Source organism: Giraffa tippelskirchi, chromosome 10 (assembly GCF_054371585.1).
Source record: "Giraffa tippelskirchi isolate mGirTip1 chromosome 10, T2T-mGirTip1v1.2.pri, whole genome shotgun sequence".
Lineage (NCBI taxonomy): Eukaryota > Metazoa > Chordata > Mammalia > Artiodactyla > Giraffidae > Giraffa > Giraffa tippelskirchi.
The window spans coordinates 131,618,616-131,634,012 of record NC_137284.1 but is presented as its reverse complement, the minus strand read 5'-3'; the positions used below and the strand labels follow the sequence as shown (position 1 = coordinate 131,634,012).

At 38.3% G+C, this 15,397-nt stretch overlaps 1 protein-coding gene across 8 annotated transcripts in view; it reads left to right on the top strand.

Annotated features, from left to right (window-relative positions):
* The window catches only part of IQUB (IQ motif and ubiquitin domain containing), a 280,882-nt gene that overhangs the window by 190,406 nt on the left and 75,079 nt on the right, over window positions 1-15,397 (top strand). For 6 of the 8 annotated variants that reach the window (XR_014066711.1, XR_014066706.1, XR_014066708.1 and 3 more), the window contains one exon: window positions 11,331-11,431. The gene's annotated coding sequence lies outside the window, so the exon portion shown is untranslated. Of the gene's footprint in view, window positions 1-3,799; window positions 3,925-11,330; window positions 11,432-15,397 lie in introns of all 8 variants that reach the window. The other 2 variants (XR_014066707.1, XR_014066712.1) reach the window with 1 other exon arrangement.

The window sequence follows — 15,397 nt, the reverse complement described above, 5'->3', positions numbered from 1 at the left end:
AAATCATTACATCTGCATTGTAGCCTTGGCTCTGCCTATCAAATTACAGTCCTTTAAGGCTTTTCAGATGAATTAATTTTTGAACAGGGCTAATAATACTCACTTAAAGGAAAATGATGGGGATTAGTGTATTTGACAGTGTTTTAGCTCTTAGCATGAAGTTTTAACCAATGGTTTCAAAGTGTAATTAATTAATGAAAATAATTTTAGCCTTAGCATATTCGATAAAATATCCATGATATCTGTTACTGACATGATTAACAGTTAAAATACAGACTTTGGGAGTTTCCTGTGTTGTAGGCAATGACAACAACTCAATTAGTGCTTCTATAAAGACCATGTTAATTTTTTAATATGGCTCCTTGCAAAAGTTTCACCCAGTTTAAATTAGTCTCTCCCATCTTTTCTCTTATAGTTATTCATGGAAATAAGTGAGAACCACAAAGTCTGACATAGATAACAAACAAGAATGAACACAACAACATTAAGAGTGACTGCCGCTTTCATTACCTATTGAGGATCTTGGTCTGGTCTTCCTTCTGACTTTTTGGATTTTACATACATCTTAATATTCTAGGGCTTGGAAGATTGGGCTTTTCTGGTGGCTCAGAGAGTAAAGAATCCTCCTTCAATGCAGGAGACCCAGATTCAGTCCCTGAGTCAGGGAGATTCGCTGGAGAAGGAAACGGCAGCCCACTCCAGTATTCTTGTCTGGAGAATTTCATGGACAGAGGAGCCTGGCTGGCTACAGTTCATGGGGTCGCAAAGAGTCTGTCATAAAATGACTGAGTGACTAACACTTTCACTTTTCACTTGAGGAGTGGAAATCAAAGTATCAAGCTCAGAGTTATTTCACCCCTTTGATATCAGAATCACAGGAGCTTATCCATTGCTTTGAGCAGGAGGTTTATTTAAAAGACACCTAAAATTATTAGTCTGTACTCTAGTCCCACCTTAGAATTCCTAGTATTTCTATTTAAAGTTGTTATTGACCTGTTATCACAGAAGCAAACTTAAGCTGCTTTTGAAAACGTAGTCATAAATTTGTGCTGCTTTAGCCACAGGCTGGGCTTCCCAGGTGGAGCCAGTGGTAAAGAATCTGCCTGCAGGAGACGCAAGAGATGTGGGTTGGATCCTTGGGTCGGGAAGATCCCCTGGAGAAGGAAATGGCAAGCCACTCCAATATTCTTGCCTGGAAAATTCCATGGACAGAGGAGCCTGGCAGGCTGCAGTCCATGGGGTCGCAAGGAGTCGGTGAGGACTGAGCCACGGAACACACATACTGCCACATGCTTATTCCCAGGTTCCTCTGTTTGTGAACCTAGCCTCTGCAGAAAACCTGGCTGTTATACTGGAAGTCTGTGGCTGCCAAACAATTGCTCCTTGTGTAAAACTATTTGGTAAGAGGAATGTTCTTGGGACCATGGTCTCATGACTATGAAACTCTAATCAAGCAAGGAAACCTTTAAAATGGAACCGTCATACTCAGTTGCCTACACAGTGAACCCTGAGGACCTCAATTTCTCTGAAGGCTGAGAAATTTTTTGGACTGAGATCTTGGCAGTGGCTGATGAACTATTTTAATTCTTTTGAATACTTAAATGCTCTCCTTTTAGTTTAACTCTTGTGGCCTTTAGAATAGAGGGTGGCTTTACTGGGCTATGATCAGAAGCAATCTTTACTTACAGTCTCTACCATAGGTGGCTTGTTTTATTGCCTCGTGTATGCTGTGTGCTCAATGGCTTAGTCATGTCTGACTCTGCAGCTCTATGGACTGTAGACTGCCAGGCTCCTCTGCCCACGGAATTTTCCAGGCAAGAATACTGCAGTGGGTTGCCATTTCCTCCTCCAGGGGATCTTCTTGTCCCAGAGATCCAACCCGCGTGTGTCTCCTGTATTGGCAGGCAAATTCTTTACCACTAGCACCACCTAGGAAGCCCCTTTACTGCTTTAAATATTATCTATGCCAAGATTTTAACAATTAGAAACTGAGGGTCCTAAATAAATTGGGGAAAAAAACCTGTATGGTGAATCTATAAATCTAAATGAGTGATCATTATATATTCACAAAAAATTCTCTAAAGATGTAGGAATACTTGTTTTGCAAAATAGAAGTATAAAAGGAATATATGCATATTAATTGCAAATAATACAGAAAATCCAAAATGTATAAAGAAGAAAATTAAAGTTACTACAATTTCATCACTGGAGGATGAATTCTGCTTACAATTGACTATATATATTTTTCCATACCTTTAAATATATCTATTTATTTTTACAAAAAAATGATCATACTTTATAGACCTGATCCCCTCATCCCAGAAACACACACACACATGTTCACACACAAGCATACATACCACTGGAATCTATTTCAAAAATGTGCTTATATAGAGTCAGACACGACTGTGCGACTGAACAGCAACCAAAGCATAAATATGTTAAATAATGTATAATCAGAAGGCTTTCTATTTAGGAGCAGGAAAGGTAAAGGATGATTATTTATAAATTAGAAATATCAGAAGTGTATATGTTTCATAAGGATCATATACCCAGCTTAACATGACAGAGGCACCAAGGCAGTTTGAAAAATATGTCATTTCAGTTATGCTACAGAAATATGGTGATATTTTCCCATATGGTTGAGAACAACATTCCAATTTTCATCTTACAATGTCAAGTCTATATTGGTATTTTGTTTTAAGATACTTTATTAGTGGGCTGGTTACCAAGTTATGCATAATTTTATTGTCTATCAGCTATATGGTGTGTTCTCCATATCCTTGTTGCTATATGAAAGGTGAATAAGAGGAAGATAAAATGCAGTTGCTGTTTATATCATCAATCAGTAAAAATGAAATAGTTCTCCTGGAGTCCTGGACTTGGTGGTGCTTACAGATTCCAGAAGCCAAGTTCAATGTGGTTAGAAGAAGCCTTGAGGCATAAGCAAGCATTCTAGCTTTTAAGTTGCAGCTTTTTAGACTGCACGTTGCAGTAATGACTTGTCTATTTTAGAGATTACCTAAAATAATAGGTGTATTCAAGCCTAATTTTCCTATATCAAACTGAATTTACCAAATTCTTGTCCTGAATAAGAGTTATCCTGTTAAATATAATAACACATCTCCTTTTGTCATATGGGGTGTTGGGAGCTCAGTCACTCAGTCCTGTCTGACTCTTTGTGACCCCACGGACTGTAGCATGCCAGGCTCCTCTATCTGTGGGATTTCCCAGGCAAGACTACTGGAGTGGGTTGCCGTTTCATGCTCCAGGAGATCTTCCCAACTCAGGGATCAAAGCCATGTTTCTTGCATCTCCTGAATTGGCAGGTTGATGCTTGACCACTGTGCTACCTGGGAAGCCCCTTTGTCATGTGATCATAACTCAAAGAATGCTAAATATGCACCTAATATATTTCAGATTTATCTAGTCAAATCATGTTTAAATTACCAGTGGAAGAATTAAAGACTAGAAAAGTGACCTTTTAACATCACACAGATAATTACTGACTGAGCTGTGATAGAAACCTATGACTTGACACCTAGGGAGTCTATTAGGCAATGTAATGGATTAAGCATGTCTCTTATTTTTTGTGTTCTCGTGCTTTGACATCTGGGGCCCCTCTGGTCTGGAGGGGCTACCCTCTTCAGAATTAGCCAGCTCCTAGAGGTGGTAAACAACTTGCCCATCAGAAAACTTTTGGATGGCAAACCGATCAATCCAGAGCCCACCTCCCTAACAACCTCTTCAATGGCCTTTCACACTCCCAGTCATTATCCATCTGCTCTAATCACCTTAGGACCAGGTACCAGACAACTGGGGACAGTCTCTACGCCCTGGAACCCACTGAAATTATTCAAACTGGCTAATCTGAAACCTGCTGCCCCTGTCTTCCTGTTTCTCCCTGTGGAAACCCCAGTAAAGGTGTGTCCCCATGCTTCCCCCCTCCCTCTACCTCTTGTCTGATCCTGGCGCTTCCCCGGGTGGTACCTGGCCCCCACCATTACATGCTGATGTCTTCATTTCTTGTGACTTGTAAGTACAACAAGCTAACTTTTCAATAGCAGTGATCTCCACATCGGTCTGCCTTGCCATACCTGATAGTAATAATAATAAATTTATATATTAAAACACTTAGACACCTCTTAAAATGATTAACATCAGTTATGTTACTACCACCAAACGAGCACTATACATACAGAGATTACAATCACTGCTTCTGATTCTGCTTTATACCAATACTGTATCATCTCCAGTCATTCAAGTCCATCTGAGAGAGGTTTATACTATATCTCTGTTATACTATTGTGTCTATTTTAATATATACATAATATTACAAGTACTGTACATATTCTGAACTTTCTTCCCTTTCAATTTTTCCTTTTCCTCCTCCAGATTTGTAGAGTTGGCAAATAAGTTTTTGATGTGAGAATCCCTGACAAGCTGTTCCGTTCAATTCAAAGCACACAAGGCATATGATCTTTTGGTTTCATTTTGGAAGTCCTAGACTACTTATGACAACATTCTTGTAACACACTAGAAAATAAAGTGTGCCTAAAATCCACAGTGTTCACAAATGATATCCGATGATCACTTAGAGTGTCCACCACCAGATGGACAAATAAGAAGACTGTAAGGAAGTCAGGTTTTGGAAAAAGCGTTTGAAAGTCCTCAGAGTGAGGGAACATTTTCATATCAGCATTTAGAAAAGTCTGTTTTTTTAAAACAAAGATTTGTAGAAAAATTGCTTTCTACCTATTGGGTTGAACTCTAGGAAATTTCCAATTTTGTAGGTGAGAAATGGTGGAATATTGACGATTCCCTCTGGTTCATCTTATCACTAGAGTAAGTAGGGTTTTTCTCTGCCAAGCACTGCTTTTTATCAATGTGCGAGCTAGAAAAATAAGGCCTTACTCATAACAAAGACAAACTCTTTCTCATATTTTAATTATCCCTTGAATCTATACATAGAAGATTATAGCATAATTCTCACTGACACAGTCTTACAGGCACAGTGACTCTTGCCTGTAAACCAAAGAGAGGAAGACAAAACAACACTTCAGGATTGAGAAGATAGAAACTCCCCTTCGGTTTTCCAGAGCAGAGCCTGTTTTCTGCTCTGGTATTATTACCTTGTCTTGTCATTTCTAATAGGACAATTACCAAGCTTTCTAGTAGCTTTGACTGATGGTCTGATAATTTTATTTTTTTATCTTTCTCTAATGTTTACAGATGGTGACTTCCATACTGGTTTCAAGAAAATACTGACTATTAACCGAGTACAGAAATTTCCTCAGTATTTTTCTCCCCGGCATTATATTTCAACAGGGTTGAATTTGCAAAACGGATTGAGCAGCTGGTAAACAAAGATTGTGTTAGTAAAGATCTGTGCCTCCTCCGAGGGAAAGGAATTGATTGAAGTAAAAAAGAATTTCTGTAGTGTTTATTTATAAAACTAACACAAGCAGAGCAAAACCTCCTGGGAATCTTTCTGTGCCTCCATGACCTTTTCTGTTTGTAGATTCCAGGCTTTGGTGTAAAAAACCATCAAAACCACTTTGTATTCATATGCATTGACTTTCTTTCCTCTCTCCTGATGTTTGAATAGCTGGAGAACATGAATAAATTCACTTTGGAGCCTGATGTATACGATCCACACGATCTTATATTTCACAGTGAGCTGTAGACTAGATGACCCAGGAGACACACCTTGGACAGTTCCTCAGAAACTTTTGTTTTATCTGACTTACCTTTGTGCACAGTTTCTTAGTATTGTGTTGCAAATCAGCATATTGTTTTTTTGGTCTGATATGTTAAAGAGCAAAACTATATTGTTTAAATGCTTATGAACTTAAAGTCCTGGAAAGTCAGGTACAGAAACAGTGTGATCTTGGCCATAGTGTAACTCTACAATGATAACCTCTCAGTCATGACAGTAACTATCTGGCCAGTTGTTACCCAAGAGTTAATCACAGTCTGAGATAAAGGCCTGAAATAAGTCCATGGCTTTCCTTAACCTTGGGCTTCCCAGGTGGCTCAGATGGTGAAGAATCTGCCTGCAATGCAGGAGGTCTGGGTTCATTCCTTGGGTCAGGAAGATCCCCTGGAGAAGTGAATGGCTACCCATTCGGGTATTCTTGCCTTGAGAATTCCATGGATTTAGGAGCCTGGCAGGCTACAGTAATCTAGTTATTTATTAAAATGACCAGTTGTGTGCTTAGCCCATAGATTTATTTCTATGATCAGAGATACTAATGCCTTTGAGGGCTTTTATTTCATAGAAAATAAGATCTTTACTAACAAATGATTTGCCGGAACACGTTCAAACTCCTGGAGAGTTTTTTAAAATGTGAACTCAAAGCAACAATGATGGAAATTTATAAAGATTTGTGATATTTAAAACCGGAAGCATCAGAATGCAGTAAGCAAAATTCAAAATGTGAGAAGGAGAAAACAGTCATATTTGAGAGGAACAGAAAAAGAAAACTTAGACAGGAGGTTAAGAAAAGGTTGAACTATGACAACAATGGAGGCTACAGTGTCCAGATCTGTCCCTGTGCAGGCAGGACACTGGCCTTGTGAGATCACTGGGTGGGCAGTAAACCAATACTCTTTGGCATTATTTCACTACCTGAGTTTACTTCTGAATTTCTCTTGGCTTATCTAGTCTTTTTATGTTATAATTTCAACCAAGTCTTGGCCTAAGTCTTGGCCCCCCAGAATTAAGGTCTTCTTTTCTGCAAAGTGGTATCCCAGGATTCAGCATCTGGGAATAAATTAGCTTCTGTTGTGACTACATGTATCTTGTAATGCAGTAAAGACTCCTCATTTTTTTTCAAGTTAAATGTTAAGAAACCTGTAACATATTTTTTATTTTTTTAAATTAAATCTTACTTTTGACTTAATAGAATTAAAGTGGTAAGCCAGTTTTTAAGTTTCCCTGGTGGCTTAGATGGTAAAGAATCTGCCTACAACCTGCCTGGGTTCAGTCGCTGGGTTGGGAAGATCTCCCGGTGAAAGAAATGGCCACCCTTTCCAGTATTCTTGTCTGGAAAATTCCATGGACAGAGGAGCCTGGTAGGCTTATAGTCCATGGGGTTGGAAAGAGTCGGACATGACTGAAGCAAGTAACAAACACAAGACAGTCAGTTTTTACCCTTTTAAGGTTGTGAAAATGTGGAGTGTGACTGTATTCTCATCTGTGTTTGCAAAATAGATATATGTTAAGGACTCACTGTGAACTGGTTATTAAACCTTGTGAGCCATCTCCTAATTATGAATTCAGTGCTGTGTGAACATAGCTGGGCATGTTCTGGGGGTGTGATGTTGAGGTGCCCCAGATAAGGAGGCAGGATCACAGGTTCAGAGGTGAGCAACTAGAAAAAAGAATACAGTCAAAGCAGAAGCAGAAAGTAGGATGGTCCTTCAGGTTCTTCTAAAATATGGAAAAGAATGTATCAAACTGAGTTGACCTTGGATGAAATTTGGGACATCCAGCTCTCAAAGAACTGCTCGATCCTGCTCTAGGTAACTGATGCTTTGGGATTTGTCCAGTGGTTCAGAGTCCCAGTTCTGGTGATCAGAGGATAAAACTAGTATGCAGAAGAGCTTCAGTTTTATTTATCTTTCTCAAACTTGGACACCTCCTAAAGTTCGGCTTATAAATCTCTCTCCTTTGCTGGTAAACGAATGAGCTCAGGTATCAGCCTGAGTATGAAGAACATTTCATTGAATGTCATTTATGATTAACTTACTTTCAGAAGATGTTTAAACCTCAAGTATCAGTTTAACTTTTTCTCCCAAATAATATATGAAAATTAAACTAATAGTAATTTTCAATAAAGAAGTATAGTATAGAGAAGAGGAGTAAATGACAGAGCAAAGAGAGAAGAAAAAAAATGTTTGCTTAGCAGGGGCTCCCCTGATGGGCCAATGGCTAAGACTCTTTGCTCTCAATATAAGGGGCCCAGCTTCGATCCCTGGTTGGGGAACTAGATCCCACATGCCGCAACTAAGATTGAAGATCCCATATGCCACAATTAAGAACCAGCGCAGCCAAATAAATAAATATTTAAATAATAATAATAAAATTTTAAAAACACGTTTAAAATGTTTGCTTAGCATCTTCCACCCCTAATCTGTAATTATTGGAACAAGCATATTACACTTTTTGCCAGCTGCCCAATAAAGAAGACAGATTGTTTGAGCTTCCTACACTTACTTGGCCAAAAAGATCAACCAATACCTTGTAAGCATGTTTGCTAGGACTAAAAACCTGTGGCCATATAACAGTGAACTAGAGTGACCCACAGAGTGGCCCTAGTGGTTAAGAACCCACCTGCCAGTGCAGGAGACATAAGAGACACCAGTTTGATCCCTGGGTCAGGAAGATCCTCTGGAGGAAGGCATGGCAATCCACTGCAGTATTCTTGCCTGGAGAATCCCATGGACAGAGGAGCCTGATGGGCTACAATCCATAGGATCGCAAAGAGTTAGACATGACTAAAGTGAAACTTAATGCGTGCGTGCGCGTGCACACACACTCACAGAAATGAGCATTGAGGTGCTCTAAAGAAAATAGCTACTTACCAGCCAAGAACTATTCCAGACACCCTTAGACACTGTGGTTAAAGGACAGCTTAATCCAGCCTTTGTTTCAGGTATCTTTCTGACTTTGCATCAAAAGTCTACTTAAAATGGTTTAATCAGTAAGACTGAAGTAGATTTGATTTGTTCTGGCCTTAATTTGATCAACTCAGTGGCAGCCCAATTTAGTCAATGATTAATAAAGCTATGATTCCTGAATTAACCATGTTGTGGTATGTGGTTTTGTCATTATCTTAGCTGGTAGGCATAATACCATGGCTAGTTTTCTTTCTTCCTCATATAATTCTGCCTTTTTAACTTTTCCTTTCTACTGTACTGACTGTTTTTACTTAATTGATACTGGTATTTAAGTGAGGAACTGGGTTTTCTTTTCCCCCCAGTTCTTGACTTCATAAAGACCTTGAAGGCTTTTTTCAGCTATCTTACAGGTGGTTTTTATCTTTTTCTCTGAGTTAATGAAATGTTCTTTTCTTCCTGTGATTTCACTAGAATAAATCTTCTTTCCATTCTCTGTTCACAGAGGCCTCCTTTGTCTCCTTCACCTACTGAACACTCTGACTAGGCCTTTGAGCTGTAACACTGAGTGGCAACTATTGTGGGATCCATTAGTCCATACGCTTAGGCCAGGTTTCTGCCCACTGGATACCTAATGCTTTCAAGTGATTGGTTTTCAATGTCTATATACTTTCTCTGCTCCCCCTACCCCCAACTTTTTAAAGTTGAATCTCATTTTGTTCATTTCTGTTCTTATTTCCCAAGTCTTTGGGGAAATTTACATCATCTTTCCTTCTTTTGTATCTTTCTTTCCACACTAAGTTTGTTGAGCAACTTCCAATTTGAAATCGTTGGCCAACATGGTTTTTGATAAGTTCATTTTCTATTTCAGATTATTAATAAACACAAAGTCTGTTCCTCTCTTCTCCTTACACCTCTCATCACTTCCCAGACAGTCCTGCATATGATTAGTTGTGTTCATTTTCCCACTAGATTTTAAGTGTCTTTGGGACGGAAGAGATGCAGCTTTGTATTTTCCATAGGGACTAGCAAAATACTTTCCACATAGTAGGAATTTAGTAAATATGTGGGAATTACATTATTATGGATTTTGCGGTAGACTGTGAAAATGCCTCCTTAGAACTTGAAATATTGCCATTCAGTCTAACACATCGTTTGTGGTTTTTTTCTTCTCAGTGTCTTTCAGCTGGTGTTTTCCACATGTACTTATGCAAATTAATTTGAATTAACACTGTTTTTATAATTTAAGATGCTGCAGTATGTCTTCTAAAGCCCAGGCACACAATAAGGATTACATTTGTTCTAATCACAACATGAAATTCAATGGGGAAGTTTCTTTTCAAGTTAATTGAGCATTTCCATCCTGGGATTTAAGACTTTAATTGCTTTTGTTTCAAGATATTTAAATATTTTCTCTTGGCTAGTTTCTAACTATTTTTTAACATCACATAAGTAGATATACAGGAGCAATGTTTCAGTATTTTCTTGTTTTGCCAGGGAGCCCAAAGTGACTATATCAGCCTTGAGGTCTCTCTTCATAATTTCTCCCTTGTTTTCTGTGATAATACATTCTTCTGATTTCAAATAGAAAATAATTACACTGTAAAGAATTTAGAAAATGTAAAAAAAATCATAATAAGGAAGTATAAATTAAATATAACCTAAAATTCAGATATGATATAAAATATCAATAATGCTTAGGAGTATATTCTTTTTTAATTAAAATTTTTTGTTTTATGATTCTTTTTTCACTTAAATTCATATATGAAGCTTTCTTTTGAGTCCTTGAATACTCTACAATATCATTTTTAATATTTTCTTATTGTGATATTTTGATATATCATGATTTATTTTGACAATCTTCTAGCTTTGAGTACAAAGGCTGCTGTTCTCATTCACATCCTTACAAAAACCATTGTATTACCTTCAAAGATACCTTATGGTAAATTCATTTTCAATGATTAGGCAGTCTTAAGTGTAGACCATGGTTGGCACATGAGCTGTGATGAAGTTTAAATTCTTAAATTTCTTTTTTTTTCTTTTACTTCAAGGACCACCCATTTCCACTGGTGAGCCTACAATCTGACCCAATAGTTTTTAGGCACCAAAATTAGGTTGTTTTTTTTTTTACAGAACATCATAACCAGAGATAGTCAAAGGTCAAAGCATTAGTGTGGCCATAAAGAAAATGAACAAATTTTCTTATCTGTGGTGTGCCATGGATGACGAAGTATATTTTCTTTGAGCATTTCAGTACTAATGGTAATGTAAGTGCTGATACTGAGTTAGTAAAAAACTGAGATGTAAGTAAATTGGGAAGATGAAGAAAGGAGAGATAAGTATCACGCGTTAGTGTGCCGTATCAGTGAGTCTGTTAGGATTAGGTTTGGCTGTATATAAAATAAAAATACAAAAGAAAACAGGCTCAAGCAAACAAAAGGCTTATTTTCTCTCAGGTAAATAAATTTGGGAGATAGACTGTCGAGATTGATCTGGAAGAAGTTACACCAACTAGTTGGGGACTCATATACCTTTAAAATCACTACCTAGTCATGCTAGCATGTTACCTTCATACTCAAGGTCCAAAGTAGCTGCTGTTGATCTATCCATGGCATCTGCCTCCAGAGATAAGCGTAATATGAATTAGCAGTATACACTAATCCATCAAAGAAAAGTGTTCATTTACTTTTTTTTTTTTTTATTTCAAGGGAAAAAAGAGCTCAAGAACCAACCAAATTGAAGATCTATTTGAATTTGGAACTTATGTGACATGACTTCTTTTATACAGTCATCATGAGTTTTCCTTACAGTAAGTAACCTTGAGCCTCTCAAACAATTTTCTAGAGTCTCAAAACACAGATTGGCCCTCCTGTAGAATTTCAATCTATTTCTGAAACATATACATATCCTTCCTGGTAGAAGCCAGAATATGCTAACATATTCCCCTGTGTATATGGTACAGTGGCCTATAGCTTCAAGTAAAATAAAAGTGTTCATTGAGCAAATGAAAGTACAATTAAGCATAACTTTTGGCAACTTATTGATCACTTTATGTTTTATCCTGTCATATTCCAGATAGCCTGTTGATTTTCTAAGCCTTTTCTCTCATCTTGTTCTGAATAGGTCTGGCTACTATTCTGCTCACCTCCATTTCCCCAGGAGAATGTAGGAAATTATGCTTTGGTTATACCTGATTCTGATACTTAATGGCAATTTGAGCATACTATGTCACCTTTGAGGTCCTGGGTTTACTCATAAAAAAGTAAGGTAATAGTTCTTGCTGTATTGGCCTCACAGATTTCCAAAAGGATCTAATGAAAACTGATGATGAAAAACTTAAAAGCTGCAAGCCAGGGTACAGATAGAATGTGGTGATGTTCACCAAGCACTGAGCATGGGTTGGTAAGCTCCGAAAGCTTTTAAGGAGAAGAGGTTATCCAATACAGGGTCCTGCATCAGCTCTGCTCCTTCTAAGCTCTTCCTCCTCTCCTTAAATAGCCTATGGTCACCCTGCAAGTATAAGAACCATATTCTTTCCTCTTGATCGCTCACATTTCTTCTGCTGTTCAGTCTGAAGTGTTCCTTCTTTGACACTTGGGTTGCAAGCTTGAATCTCCTCCCTCCTCTCCCATCCCCTAAATGGGCCAAGGACAATCCTGATCTTTTTTAAATTCTCTCCTTAAAACTGAGTTAAAATCTGGTCTCAATTTTTACTCTATTATCAGCCATAAGTAGCTTTCCCCAGAATCTTTTCAATATTCCAAGGCTTCATGAAAGAAAAGTTACTGGAGCAGAGATGAGAAGTACAGAAAGTGCAGAAAGAGAAATGGAAGTCTGCAACAATCAAATATTTTCTTCGCAAGTGATGTTTCTCTATTGATTTTCCAAACAAGCAGACTAGCTGAAACCTGCCAAAGAAGCCATCTCAGAAATCCACATGCACAGCTTGGAGTTTTGCTTTCAAATATGTAGAATTATTTATTTCTCTAGGACTGAGAGCTGTAGAAACGCATACATAGCACATAGTGGGGAAACTGTATAAGTCAATTTTTAACTTGTGACACACCTAGTGCTCAACAAATATTTATTAAGTATTTATAATAAGCCAAGTACTACATTAGATGTTGGTGATAAAGGAATAAATAAAACAAATACAGCTTAGAGTGTAGTTTGTTTATACTTTTATTTATAAATCTTTTTAATTTTTAACTGTGTGTTTCTGGTATCCTTAAAGTACTTAGTGGCAAACAAATAAAATATACTACAAATGTATTTTAATTTAGTACATTGCTTTTATAGCAGTTATTATGTCTTCAGTTACCTCCATGTGATACATAAACAGCATTTGAAATACTAATTGAATATGGAACCAGTCAATAAAAGTTAGTAATGAGCAGCCAAAGATGGAAAAGCTTTACACAGTCAGCAAAAACAAGACCGGGAGCTGACTGTGGCTCAGATCATGAACTCTTATTGCCAAATTCATACTTAAATTGAAGAAAGTGGAGAAAACCTAGACAATTCAGGTGTGACCTAAATCAAATCCCTTATGATTATACAGTGGAAGTGAGAAATAGATTTAAGGGACTAGAGCTGATAGACAGAGTGCCTGATGGAGGTTAGTGACATTGTACAGGAGACAGGAATCAAGACCATCCCCAAGAAAAAGAAATGCAAAAAAGCAAAATGGCTATCTGAGGAGGCCTTACAAATAGCTAAGAAAAGAAGAGAAGCAAAAAGCAAAGGAGAAAAGGAAAGATATACCCATTTGAATGCAGAGTTCCAAAGAATAGCAAGGAGAGATAAGAAAGCCTTCCTCAGATATCAGTGCAAAGAGATAGAGGAAAACAATAGAATGGGAAAGACTAGAGATCTCCTCAAGAAAGTTAGAGATACCAAGAGAACATTTCATGAAAAGATGGGCTCAATAAAGGACAGAAATGGTATGGACCTAACAGAAGCAGAAGATATTAAGAAGAGGTGGCAAGAATACACAGAAGAACTGTACAAAAAACATCTTCACAACCCAGATAATCATGATGGTGTGATCACTCACCTAGAGCCAGACATCCTGGAATGTGAAGTCAGATGGGCCTTAAGAAGCATCACTATGAACAAAGGTAGTGGAGGTGATGGAATTCCAGTTGAGCTATTTCAAATCCTAAAAGATGATGCTGTGAAAGTGCTGCAATCAATATGCCAGCAAATTTGGAAAACTCAGCAGTGGCCACAGGACTGGAAAAGGTCTGTTTTCATTCCAATCCCAAAGAAAGGCAATGCCAAAGAATGCTCAAACTACTGCACAATTGCACTCATCTCACACGCTAGTAAAGTAATGCTCAAAATTCTCCAAGCCAGGCTTCAGCAATACGTGAACCATGAACTTCCAGATGTTCAAGCTGGTTTTAGAAAAGGCAGAGGAACCAGAGATCAAATTGCCAACATCTGCTGGATCATCGAAAAAGCAAGAGAGTTCCAGAAAAACATCTATTTCTGCTTTATTGACTATGCCAAAGCCTTTGACTGTGTGGATCACAATAAACTGTGGAAAATTCTAAAGGAGATGGGAATATCAGGCCACCTGACCTGCCTCTTGAGAAACCTGTATGCAGGTCAGGAAGCAACAGTTAGAACTCGACATGGAACAACAGACTGGTTCCAAATAGGAAAAGGAATACGTCAAGGCTGTATATTGTCACCCTCCTTATTTAACTCATATGCAGAGTACATCATGAGAAATGCTGGGCTGGAAGAACACAAGCTGGAATCAAGATTGCTGGGAGAAATATCAATAACCTCAGATATGCAGGTGACACCACCCTTATGGCAGAAAGTGAAGAGGAACTAAAGAGCCTCTTGATGAAAGTGAAAGTGAAAGAGGAGAGTGAAAATGTTGGCTTAAAGCTCAACATTCAGAAAACTAAGGTCATGGCATCCGGTCCTGTCACTTCATGACAAATTGATGGGGAAACAGTGGCTGACTTTATTTTTTTGGACTCCAAAATCACTGCTGATGGTGATTGCAGCCATGAAATTAAAAGACGCTTACTCTTTGGAAGAAAAGTTATGACCAACCTAGACAGCATATTAAAAAGCAGAGACATTACTTTGCCAACAAAGGTTCATCTAGTCAAGGCTATGGTTTTTCCAGTAGTCATGTATGGATGTGAGAGTTGGACTATAAAGAAAGCTGAGCACCAAAGAATTGATGCTTTTGAACTGTGGTGTTGGAGAAGACTCTTGAGAGTCCCTTGGACTGCAAGGAGATCCAACCAATCCATCCTAAAGGATATCAGTCCTGGGGTTCTTTGGAAGGACTGATGCTGAAGCTGAAACTCCAATACTTTGGCCACCTGATGCGAAGAGCTGACTCATTTGAAAAGACCCTGATGCTGGGAAGGATTGAGGGCAGGAGGAGAAGGGGATGACAGAGGATGAGATGTTTGGATGGCATCACCTACTCAATGGACATGGGTTTGGGTGAACCCCGGGAGTTGGTGATGGACAGGGAGGCCTGGCGTGCTGCGATTCATGGGGTCGCAAGGAGTCGAACATGACTGAGCGACTGAACTGAACTGAACTGAACTGAATGAGAAGAAGGAAAAATATTATTGAGTCCAAGCTTATACTGCTCACCACACCACAGACCAATAAATTCAGAAGTGCTGGGACAAGAAATAGTGATTTTCTGAGAAAGACCAAGGAGACCAAGGAGATGGTGGATTAACGTCCCAAAGAACTATTTTCCCTGAGTCAGAATCCAGGCGTATTTTAT